Raw genomic sequence first — 10622 nt, 5'->3', positions numbered from 1 at the left:
CTGCATACAGATTTCTCAGGAGGCAGGTCAGGTGGTCTGGTAGTCTCATCTCTTGAATTTTCCAGTTTGTTGTGATTGACACAGTCAAAGGCTTTCATGTAACCAGTAAAGCAGAAGTAGATATTTTGCTGGAACTCTCTTGCTTTTTCACTGATCCAACAGGTGTTGGCAATTTGATCTCTGGTTCCTCTGCCTTTTCTAAATCTAGCTTGAACATCTGAAAGTTCATGGTTCATGTTCTGTTGAAGCTTGGCTTAGAGAATTTTGAGCATTACTTGACTAGCGTGCGAGATGAGTGCAATTGTGCAGTAGTTTGAGAACTCTTTGGCATTGCCTTTCTTTGGGATTGGAATGAAAACTGACCTTTTCCAGTCCTGTGGCCACTGCTAAGTTTTCCAAAATTGCTGGCATATCGAGTGCAGCACTTTCACAGTAACATCTTTTAGGATTTGAAATAGCTCAAGGGAATTCCATCAGTTCCATTAGCTTTGTTGGTCGTGATGCTTCCTAAGGCCCACTTGACTTCCCATTCCAGGATGTCTGGCTCTAGGTGAGTGATCACAACATCGTGATTATCTGCATCGTGAAGATCTTTTCTGTATAGTTCTTCTGTGTATTGCTCTTCTGTGTATTCACTTCTTAATATCTTCTGCTTCTGTTAGGTCCATACCACTTCTGTCCTTTATTGTGCCCATCTTTGCATGAAAATGTTCCCTTGGTATCTCCAATTTTCTTGAAGAGATCTCTAGTCTTTCCCATTCTATTGTTTTCCTCTATCTCTTTGCATTGATCACTAAGGAAGGCTTTCTTATCTCTCCTTGCTATTCTTTGGAACTCTGCATTCAAATGGGTATATCTTTCCTTTTCTCCTTTGCCTTTAGCTTCCCTTCTTTTCTCAGCTATTTGTAAGGCCTCCTCAGACAACCATTTTGCCTTTTTGCATTTCTTTTTCTTGGGGATGGTCTTGATCACTGTCTCCTGTACAATGTCACGAACCTCCATCCATAGTTCTTCAGGCACTCTATCAGATCTAATCCCTTGAATCTTCTTGTCACTTTCACTGTGTAATCATAAGGGATTTGATTTAGGTCATACCTGAATGGTCTAGTGGTTTTCCCTACTTTCTTCAATTTAAGCCTAAATTTGGCATTAAGGAGTGCATAATCTGAGCCACAGTCAGCTCCTGGTCTTGCTTTTGCTGACTGTATAGAGCTTCTCCATCTTTGGCTGCAAAGAATATAATCAGTCTGATTTCAGTGTTGACCATCTGGTGATATCCATGTGTAGAGTCTTCTCTTGTGTTGTTGGAAGAGGGTGTTTGCTATGACCAGTGCGTTCTCTTGGCAAAACTCTGTTAGCCTTTGCTCTGCTTCATTTTGTACTCTGAGGCCAAATTTGCCTGTTACTTCAGGTATCTCTCGACTTCCTACTTTTGCATTCCAGTCCCCTATTATGGTCTTCATAGAGCCGTTCAACTTCTGCTTCTTCAGTATTACTGGTTGGGGCATAGACTTGGATTGCTGTGATATTGCATGGCTTGCCTTGGAAACGAACAGAAACCATTCAGTCATTTTTGAGACTGCACTCAAGAACTGCATTTCAGACTCTTTTGTTGACTGAGTCAACAAATCCCTCCATTTCTTCTAAGGGATTCTTGCCCACAGTAGTAGATATAATGGTCATCTGAATTAAATTGGCCCATTCCAGTCCATTTTAGTTCGCTGATTCCTAAAATGTCTATGTTCACTCTTACCACCTCTTGTTTGATCATTTCTAATTACCTTGATTCATGGACCTAATATTCCAGGTTCCTAGGCAATATTGTTCTTTACAGCATCAGACTTTACTTGCATCACCAGTCACACCCACAACTGGGCATTGTTTTCGCTTTGGCTCCCTTTCTACATTCTTCCTGGAGTTATTTGTCCACTCTTCTCCAGTAGCATATTGGGCACCTACCAACCTGGGGAGTTCATCTTTCAGTGGCATATCTTTTTGCCTTTTCATACTGTTCATGTAGCAAACATTGAACTAGGCTCTGGGGATATAGCAGTAGGCAAATCCCTAGACTCAATGGCCTATAAGATAGACAGATAGTAACAAATAAATATATGCTGTTGGGTAAAATATAAGTGCTCTGAAGAAAAATAGAGTTGGGGATAACAAATGATGAGAGTGATACTATTTAACGTAGGGTGGTCAAATCTGAAAAGTGAAGGAAATGAGGGACCAAACCATGTAGGTATCTAAAGAGAGCATCAAGGCTGGTAACAGCAAGTGGAAAGCTTTAAGGAAACATGTCTATTGCAGACAAGGAAGAGAAGGAAACTGGTGTGGCTGGAGCAACACCCACTGCTGCAGCGAGTGAGTGGATTACAGTGGGTCTTATTCTCTTCACTCCTTAAGCTTTATTTCCTCAACATGTATTTATAGGTTACACTGAATTTCCTGGGTTTTGACCCATGGCAGGCTTGGTCCATGAAGTTCTGATTTAATCTTCTAAATATTAATAAAAGGATGACTTGAGAAAGAGCCAAGCTTATGCTGAAATAAATCAATCAGCTAGTTATCTACATAATCCTACTGCCAAGGTTTTAAAACCTTTCTCTGACATCTCTACCTATAAAGTCATCCTGTTGAGTAAGAAAAACAGAAGAAACCATTGTATTTCAGTGACTGCTATCTGTAGTAACTTGTTCTCTTGAGATGCAGAGAGAACCCTGGAGTTCTAGTTCCTAGCCAGGAACATATTTAGCAAAAGTTTTATTTTTCATATTAGCTAAGAGTCAACAACCTGGATGCTTACTCAGATACAGAATGACTTGGGGGTGAAGATGGAGGTGTGGAGAATGAGCTGTGATAAAATTGTGTTTTCATAAGGAAAAGAGGGAGAGGAAGAAGAAAGCCAGAGAGGTGTCTTCACGTAACTAGGACTTATGAAATCACACTAATCAGATCCTGGGCAGATCAGAAGGCAACATGAAGACAGCATGCGAACCCAAGTGTGCACATGGAAGGTTCTGAATGACAGAATCCCTTGCCTGGAGCTCAAGGATCAAAATAGGAAGGGAGAAAATCTGCTTGTATTTTCCAAGACTGATAATCACCGTTTTGCTTTATATAATTTAATATATATATAATTATATATATTCTATATATACTGCTTTGTACATATACATATATATACACATATAATTTAACTTGCATTAGTGGACATTTTGGCTTCCCAGGCGGCACTAGTGGTAAAGAACCTGCCTGCCAATGCAGGAGACATAAGAGACATGGGTTTGATTCCTGGTTCAGGAAGATTCCCCTGGAGGTGGGCATGGCAACCCACTCAAGTATTCTTGCCTGGAGAATCTCATGGACAGAGGAACCTGGCAGGTTAAGGTCCATATGGTTTCAAAGAGTCAGACACAACTGAAGTGACTAGGCACGCACAGTGGACATTTTACTCACTGCCAGCTGCTTCTTCTAGGCCTCTTCTGTCTCCCACTCCTCTTTTTCTAAGGGCCCAGCAGTCTGTCTAATTTATAGCCACACAGAGTTCCATTGCCCACCATCAAAACACATTTTTAAAAAACCCAAGCACATGCAGTTCCTTCTACTTGTGTACTTGTTTATATTTAGACCATTTAGGCCATAGATTTTATTTATTTGGGGAAAATAAAAGAAAGCCTTTCAGAAATAAAAAATTGGCTGGAGACTACCTTCTTGGTATGAAAATGAAGAAAATCAGCATTGGGATGGAGGGGGTGTTAAGACTAGTTTTTTTTTTCTGTGTAGAGTACTAAATTGAACAAAGAATAAAAACAAAAGAACAACACAAACACAATCTAATCTCCCTGGATACGGTAGAGAATCCAGCCAGGTATTCACCGTATATCAAGTTATTATATTCTTGGCTATAAAGCTCATAACTACATTCTGTGAGTTGCATCAATTCAGAATTTGGGTTTAACAGTAAGTACACTTTTAGAACCAAAAATAATCAGTAGTTTAGTTGCCCTTTGCTTTGTATTGCTACAAAAAATTTCTCAAAATTATGTCACTGCTGGACTCCACAGAGTGAAACTGGTTTTCACTGATTTTCACAAAACTCTTGCAATGTTTCTCAAATCAAATTCAAAGCACCCATTCTTCTAGCCATCTGAAATATGTAGTTAGAAATGTAACATGGAAAACAACATATTTTAATCCTTTTGATATTGATTTGCTCCAGAGTTCAGACCTTTGCTCCTTCTCTTCACTCTACATACATGTCTCTGGGCAATTTCATCTATTTCCATAGCTGATTAAATGCAGACTTATTTCCAGCCCAGAGTCATATATCTAATGCCTACTTGGCATCTACAAATATTCCATGGAGGAAAGAAACAGGACAAAAGAATGAACTAACGTTGTTGACGATCCACATAGCTCCAGCAGCTCAGACTCATCTCACTCTTTACCACCAAACTCTACCTCCCCTTACATATACATCATGTCTTGAATGGCTCCACCTTCCTTCCACCCACCCCGCAAAACCAGAAACTGAAGAAGAGACAACATAGATTCTTTGCTCTCACTTCACCACACATCCAACTAGTTGGAAGGCATTTTAAATTACATATCAAAAATATTTTAGATTATGATCTTTTTTCTGTACCTTCACCTCCAATGCCACTGTTCAGGCCCTTCTCATTTTCCACATGGTTCATGTAACAATTTCAGCTCTGCTCCCTCCCTGTCATCACAGCTTCAGCCAAGTTATCCAAAACACAAATATAATAATGTCCTTCTCTTGCTAGAATCTTTTAATGACTATCAATTATGCTCACAAAGAGCTCAAATGTTCCCAAACAGTCTCTCACACAGCCCCGACACTAACCTGTACACATTTCCCTGGGAATGCAATACTGAAACCACAGCGCTTTTGCAAGTGCTTTTTCCACACCTCCAGGAAAACTCTTCCAGTCTTTTCCTCCTCCTCACCTTTTCAAGTGTTCCTTCTGTGCCAGCAGAGTTCTACAGTAACCTTTGGCATACTGCATTCTCTTCCTCAGAGTTGTCTTTCTGATCTTTAAGACTGCAAATTCCTTGAAATCAGAAACTATGTCTTTCCCCTGTGTATCCCCAGAATCCAGCACAGTGTCAGAAGCCTGGTAGGCTCTCAGAAGGATGTTGTCCAAAGTTCCTTACCCACCTGTAACAATCTTGCGATGTAGGGAGCTATGGCTATTTGAGAGGCAGTAAGGTCCATGTTCCAAATTGAACTTCTGTCAGTCACTCATTTACATGTGGATCACCAAAGCATGTTTCCAGCTACAAGATAAATCTAGTTCATCAGAATAGTTGAGTTCTACATAGAAGAAAGAGAAAAGGGTGCCTATGTGACTAGAATGTCAAAAAGTGAGTATAAAAATAACCAAAGCTTTGGAGGTAATACAGAAGTCAGTGGCAAAGCTAAAAGCAAGGTAAGATGGACATTTCATTCTCTAGACCACACTGCCTCCGTGTGGGAGGTTTTCTGGGCAAGGACATGCCTAAAGAAAAGCAAAGCCTTATACAGTGGTTGTAGCTAGACTTTCTGTTTATCCCAAAAGTCTATTCCCAAATACTAAGAGTGATGTAAGTGGGGCAATTTGTTTACTGAAAGACTGCTGTCCACTTCCATGGAATTGGAATAGAAACATTTTTGTTCATTTAAAATAAGTTGTCTTGTGAATGATTTTTGGAAATGTTGAGACCAAGAAATGAAATAACCATAATCTAATTGTTTTGCTTTTACTACTTTGAATAACTGCAGTTTAAAGGTCTCAATTGCTTTGTTTAGTTAGGAGGAAAATATAATCGTAAGATTATGTCGTAAAATCAAAAACTGCTAAAGGCAGTTCTTATGTTTACTATGTACCAGGAATAACATTTTTTTTTAGTTTTAAAATAGTTAGTTATAATGTTCAAAAAATTAGTATAGTCAAAACTACTAATTGTTCCCTTCCTACATATTTCTCCTGAAGTAGAACTTGACACTTCATTGGCACTTTAGCAACTTGAAATGGCACAACCAGTTTGAGAAACACCTAGAAGATCAATTTTCATTTACCTGGTTGAGAAAGTATTTCACAGAGTACTACTTATTGAAAGAAAAAATCTTACGTTTTAGATACAAAAGACACTTTTCAGGATTCCAGGATTTCTTTAAACATTCCTCAAATGTCTAATAGTATACAGGCATCATTCAAAGGCAGAAAATGGCCTTAGTCTTCTGTTTCCACAAAAGATTTTGAGAAATTTTCCAGAAATAAAATAATTGCTTATAATCTACCTTGATGCTAATATCTGAAGGCTCTGCTTTTGAATTTCCAGAATCTCAGAAGTATTCAAATTCATGACTTGTCTGTTTCCTGGCCAGTGGCCTTTGAAGTGGTTCTGGGATCCTTGATATTATTTGAAATGTCTGGCTGTCAGTAAATAGTTGCTATTTCCTTGATGTCAGTGAAGCTGCTCTCTTTCCTGTGACCTTTACTTATGGTACCTCTCTCACTGAGGCCACATATGCATGTACATGTCTGTGGACCCCAGTCCATACATACAGTCCTTGTTAGATGCTTTCATTGCTTAATCTTAATGAGAAAGGAAGCATATCCATGATATTGACTCTCAACCAAATCTACATTTCTATTTTCTCTAAGGGTCAAGCTGTTTTATTTACTACATACTACATACAAAAGCTTGAATAGCATTCTCTCTTTAATGATGGGCAATGAAAATACACATGCCATCCATATGAAAAGCACATGATTCCTGCATCTCTGTGCTATTATTATTAAATACTTCAGAGATTAACAAAGATGATGCTGTGCATAGTGTTTTCTTATGAGCAATCAGAGCCATGAACTTGAGATATGGCCAGACAAAGGGCTAGCCTGAGGGGAAGATTAGGAGAAAAGAAAGAAGAGAGCTGGGGGAATCTGCCTGGCACCTTCTCAAAAAAAGAGAAGCAGTCATTTTCGCATAACAAACTTAGGCCAAAGCGGGAAAACTGATTGCTGGCAGAGTAAAAAAGATGTGGAACAGGAAGTAAAGCAAGAGCATTTTCCATTTTCTCTCCCTTTTCCAACTAGGCTTAAAAGGTAGAGGGGGAACACTCTTCTGAATCAGAAAACCAGAACTTCATCCGGAATTAACTGTGTGATCCTGGCCAAGCCAACTTCCCTGGGATTAAGCCTCCTTATACATAAAATGAAATAATAATTAGAAAGTTATTAGATAATTCCAGGGATGGTTTGGAATTCTGAAAATCAAAAGCATATTCAAGGATAGTTGGAGAAGGCTACTCAAGCACTGGACTTTCCAGGTGGCACTAGTGGTAAAGAACTCGCCTGCCAATGCAAGAGACATAGAAATGCGGGTTTGATCCCTGGGTCAGGAAGATCCCCTAGAGGAGGGCACGGCAACCCACTCCAGTATTCTTCCTGGAGAATTCTGCGGACAGAGGAGCCTGGCAGGCCACAGTCCATAGCGTCGCAAAGATCAGATACTACTGAAGCGACTTCACACACACATACACACATTCAAGGATTATTCAAGGTGACCGGGTTGAGTCACAAGTATAAGTCACTAGTCACACACTTTTATCAGATATGAACACTTTTTAAGGAAACACTGTACAACCCTAACATAATACAGTTTGCTGTCTGCACTCCCAGACATGAAACCCACCAGCATGGAGGGCTGACTATACTATGCTATTTTATATAAGCAATTTGAGCATCCATGGATTTTGGTATATGTATGGGGTCTTGGAATAATTCTCTGCAACACTAGGGAATGACAGTAGTTGATTTACTTCACTTCTCTTAGGAATTGAGAAATGGGATGGGAAGGAAAGAGAAATAAAAAGAAGCAAAAGAACTAGCTCAGGACAGAAATAATTTGTTGCGAGAAGGAGAGGCAGAGAAACAGAGAAGGACAGAGAGATGCCAGCTAGACAACAGAGAGAAAAGGAAGAAGAGCCAGTAAGAAGGAAGGCTTAGAGGCATATAAGTGTGGATTATCATGGTATATGCAGGTAGCAATAAGTTGTTTTGTTCTGATAAATCTAACACTTAAGGAGCTAGCGAGGAATACGTTCTCTGCTAAGGAAGATGGACTTGATTGGATTGCCAATGGGACTTTATTTAGCAAAGTGGATAAGAGCATGGCTTCTGAAGCCAGACTACTCAGACCTAATCCTGGCTCTGTCACTTGCTGAACTGGTCATTTGGAGGAGATACTTTTAACCATTATGTGTCTTAGTTTCCTCATCTGTAGAGTGGGAATAATGATAGCATCCATCTCATAGGGCTGTGGTGAAAATGTGTGAGTTACTGTACATGAAGTATTCAGAATAGTGCTGGCACAAAGAAATCATTCAATAAATATTGGCTGTAACTATTACAGGGGCTTCCCAGGTGGCGCTAGTAGTAAAGAACCTGCCTGCCAATCCAGGAGACCCAAGAGATGCGAGTTCGGTCCTGGGAAGACACCCTGGAGGAGGGCATGGCAACCCACTCCAGTATTCTTTGCCTGGAGAATCCCATGGATAGAGGAGCCTGGCAGGCTACGGTCCATAGGGTCACAGAGAGTCAGACACGACTGAAGTGACAGCAGGCACGCACACACTACTGCCATCAGATTTTCAATTTAGCAAGGTAGTTCTATGGGACATTTCTTAAAGTCCCATGCATAACTAATATGGAGGGATTGAGATGAAAATAGGTAATTTTGAGAATACTGACTAAGTTTGTGAATTTTCTATAAAGAATATTATATTTTTTTCTCACCCTCAATGAAAAAAACAAAGTCACCATGACCTGGTGAGAAAGAGTAAGTATGTTTGGGGTTGAAAATATACAATGGACTGGGCTCCAAAACCACTGCAGATGGTGACTATAGCCATGAAATTAAAAGACGCTTGCTCCTTGGAAGTAAAGCTATAACAAACCCAGACCGCATATTAAAATACAGAGACATGACTTTACCAACGAAGGTCCATATAGTCAAAGCTATGGTTTTTCCAGTAGTCATGTATGGATGTGAGAGTTGGACCACAAAGAAAGCTGAGGCTCCAAAGAATTGATGCTTTCGAACTGTGGTGTTGGAGAAGACTCTTAAGAGTCTCTTGGACAGCAAGGAGATCAAACCAGTCCATCCTAAAGGAAATCGGTCCTGAATATTCATTGGAAGGACTGATGCTGAAGCTGAAGCTTCAATACTTTGGCCACCTGATGCAAAGAATTGACTCAATGGAAAAGACCCTGATGCTGGGAAAGATTGAAGGCAGGAGGAGAAGGGGATGACAGAGGATGAGATGGTTGGATAGCATCATTGACTCAATGGACATGAGTTTGAGCAAGCTGCAGGAGATGGTGATGGACAGGGAAGCCTGGCATGCTGCAGTCCACGGGGTTGCAAAGAATTGGACACGACTGAGTGACTGAACTGAAAAATTATTTTACATCAACAAGACCTAGCCAGAGAAATGCTTTTTCTTATCATCCATCATTAAAGTTATCTCCCTATATGACTATCTTCTGATTCCTGTGGGTTCTGGAGTAAATAGGCCAATGAAAAATGCCCAGCTTCAGAACAAATAACCCAATGAGAGACTAGTCCTGGACTCTTAGAATGGATCTAAACTGAGGGAGTCACCTATAAGAACTGGACCCTAGGAAGAGAAAAGGAACTCTGTGAAGGATACACTAGTAACCTGTTGGGGTGATGGTCCAGTGTATTAGTCGCTCAGCTGTGTCTGACTTTTTGTGACCCCATGGACAACAGCCCACTGGGCTCCTCTGTCCACAGAATTTTCAAGGCAAGAATACTGGAATGGACTGCCATTCCCTTCTCCATCAGATCTTTCCAACCCAGGGATCAAACCCCAGTTTCCTGCACTGCAGCCGGATTCTCAAAACCATTCCTCTTGTTTCCCCTGGTCAAGATATATGGGAACCTACCCAGGGAAGCCTTAGACTGGAAGGAAACTTTAAGCACATCCTACCTATAAACAAGTCTGTGGGGAAGAACGCACATAACCAAAATGACTCCTAGCCTGAAATCACAAATCGAAGAATGGGGATGACTGAAGGAAGTGATGATTAATATCAATTCAATGTTTTCCCATGTATGTGTTTCTGAACCCAACAGATAACGTCTCTTTTTCATCCTCAAACGCCTGGAGTAAAGAGCACTAAACTTGGTCAAATTAGGCATGTGGGCCAAGAAGATTGAAATCAGCTGTCAATTATTCATGTTACCCCAAAATAACTCTGATGGTACTAAGGCTAACCAATCTGACAGAAGTTCTACTGAAGTCTGTTGTGATTCATAACTGTATCCTCTAGTAATCATTTTTATTGACATGAAAAACATTTCATTTTAAAACTGAAGAGAATGATCCATAATGTTGTGGATTCACTGGAGTCCAACTTTAGGTATTTAAACAATCAAAAGGGACTTCAGTGGGAGTCATCAGCGTGAACAATGACTAGTAATGATGTCAGAGAAATCAAGAAAGAAAAGTCAGGAAAGGGGGAGCAGTAATCAAATTATCAAATACTATGGGAGTCAAGTATTAATACATCGAGATTTAGAGACCT

This window comes from Cervus elaphus, chromosome 17 (assembly GCF_910594005.1).
Source record: "Cervus elaphus chromosome 17, mCerEla1.1, whole genome shotgun sequence".
NCBI classification, from domain to species: Eukaryota; Metazoa; Chordata; class Mammalia; order Artiodactyla; family Cervidae; genus Cervus; species Cervus elaphus.
Note: the sequence above shows the minus strand (reverse complement) of the source record.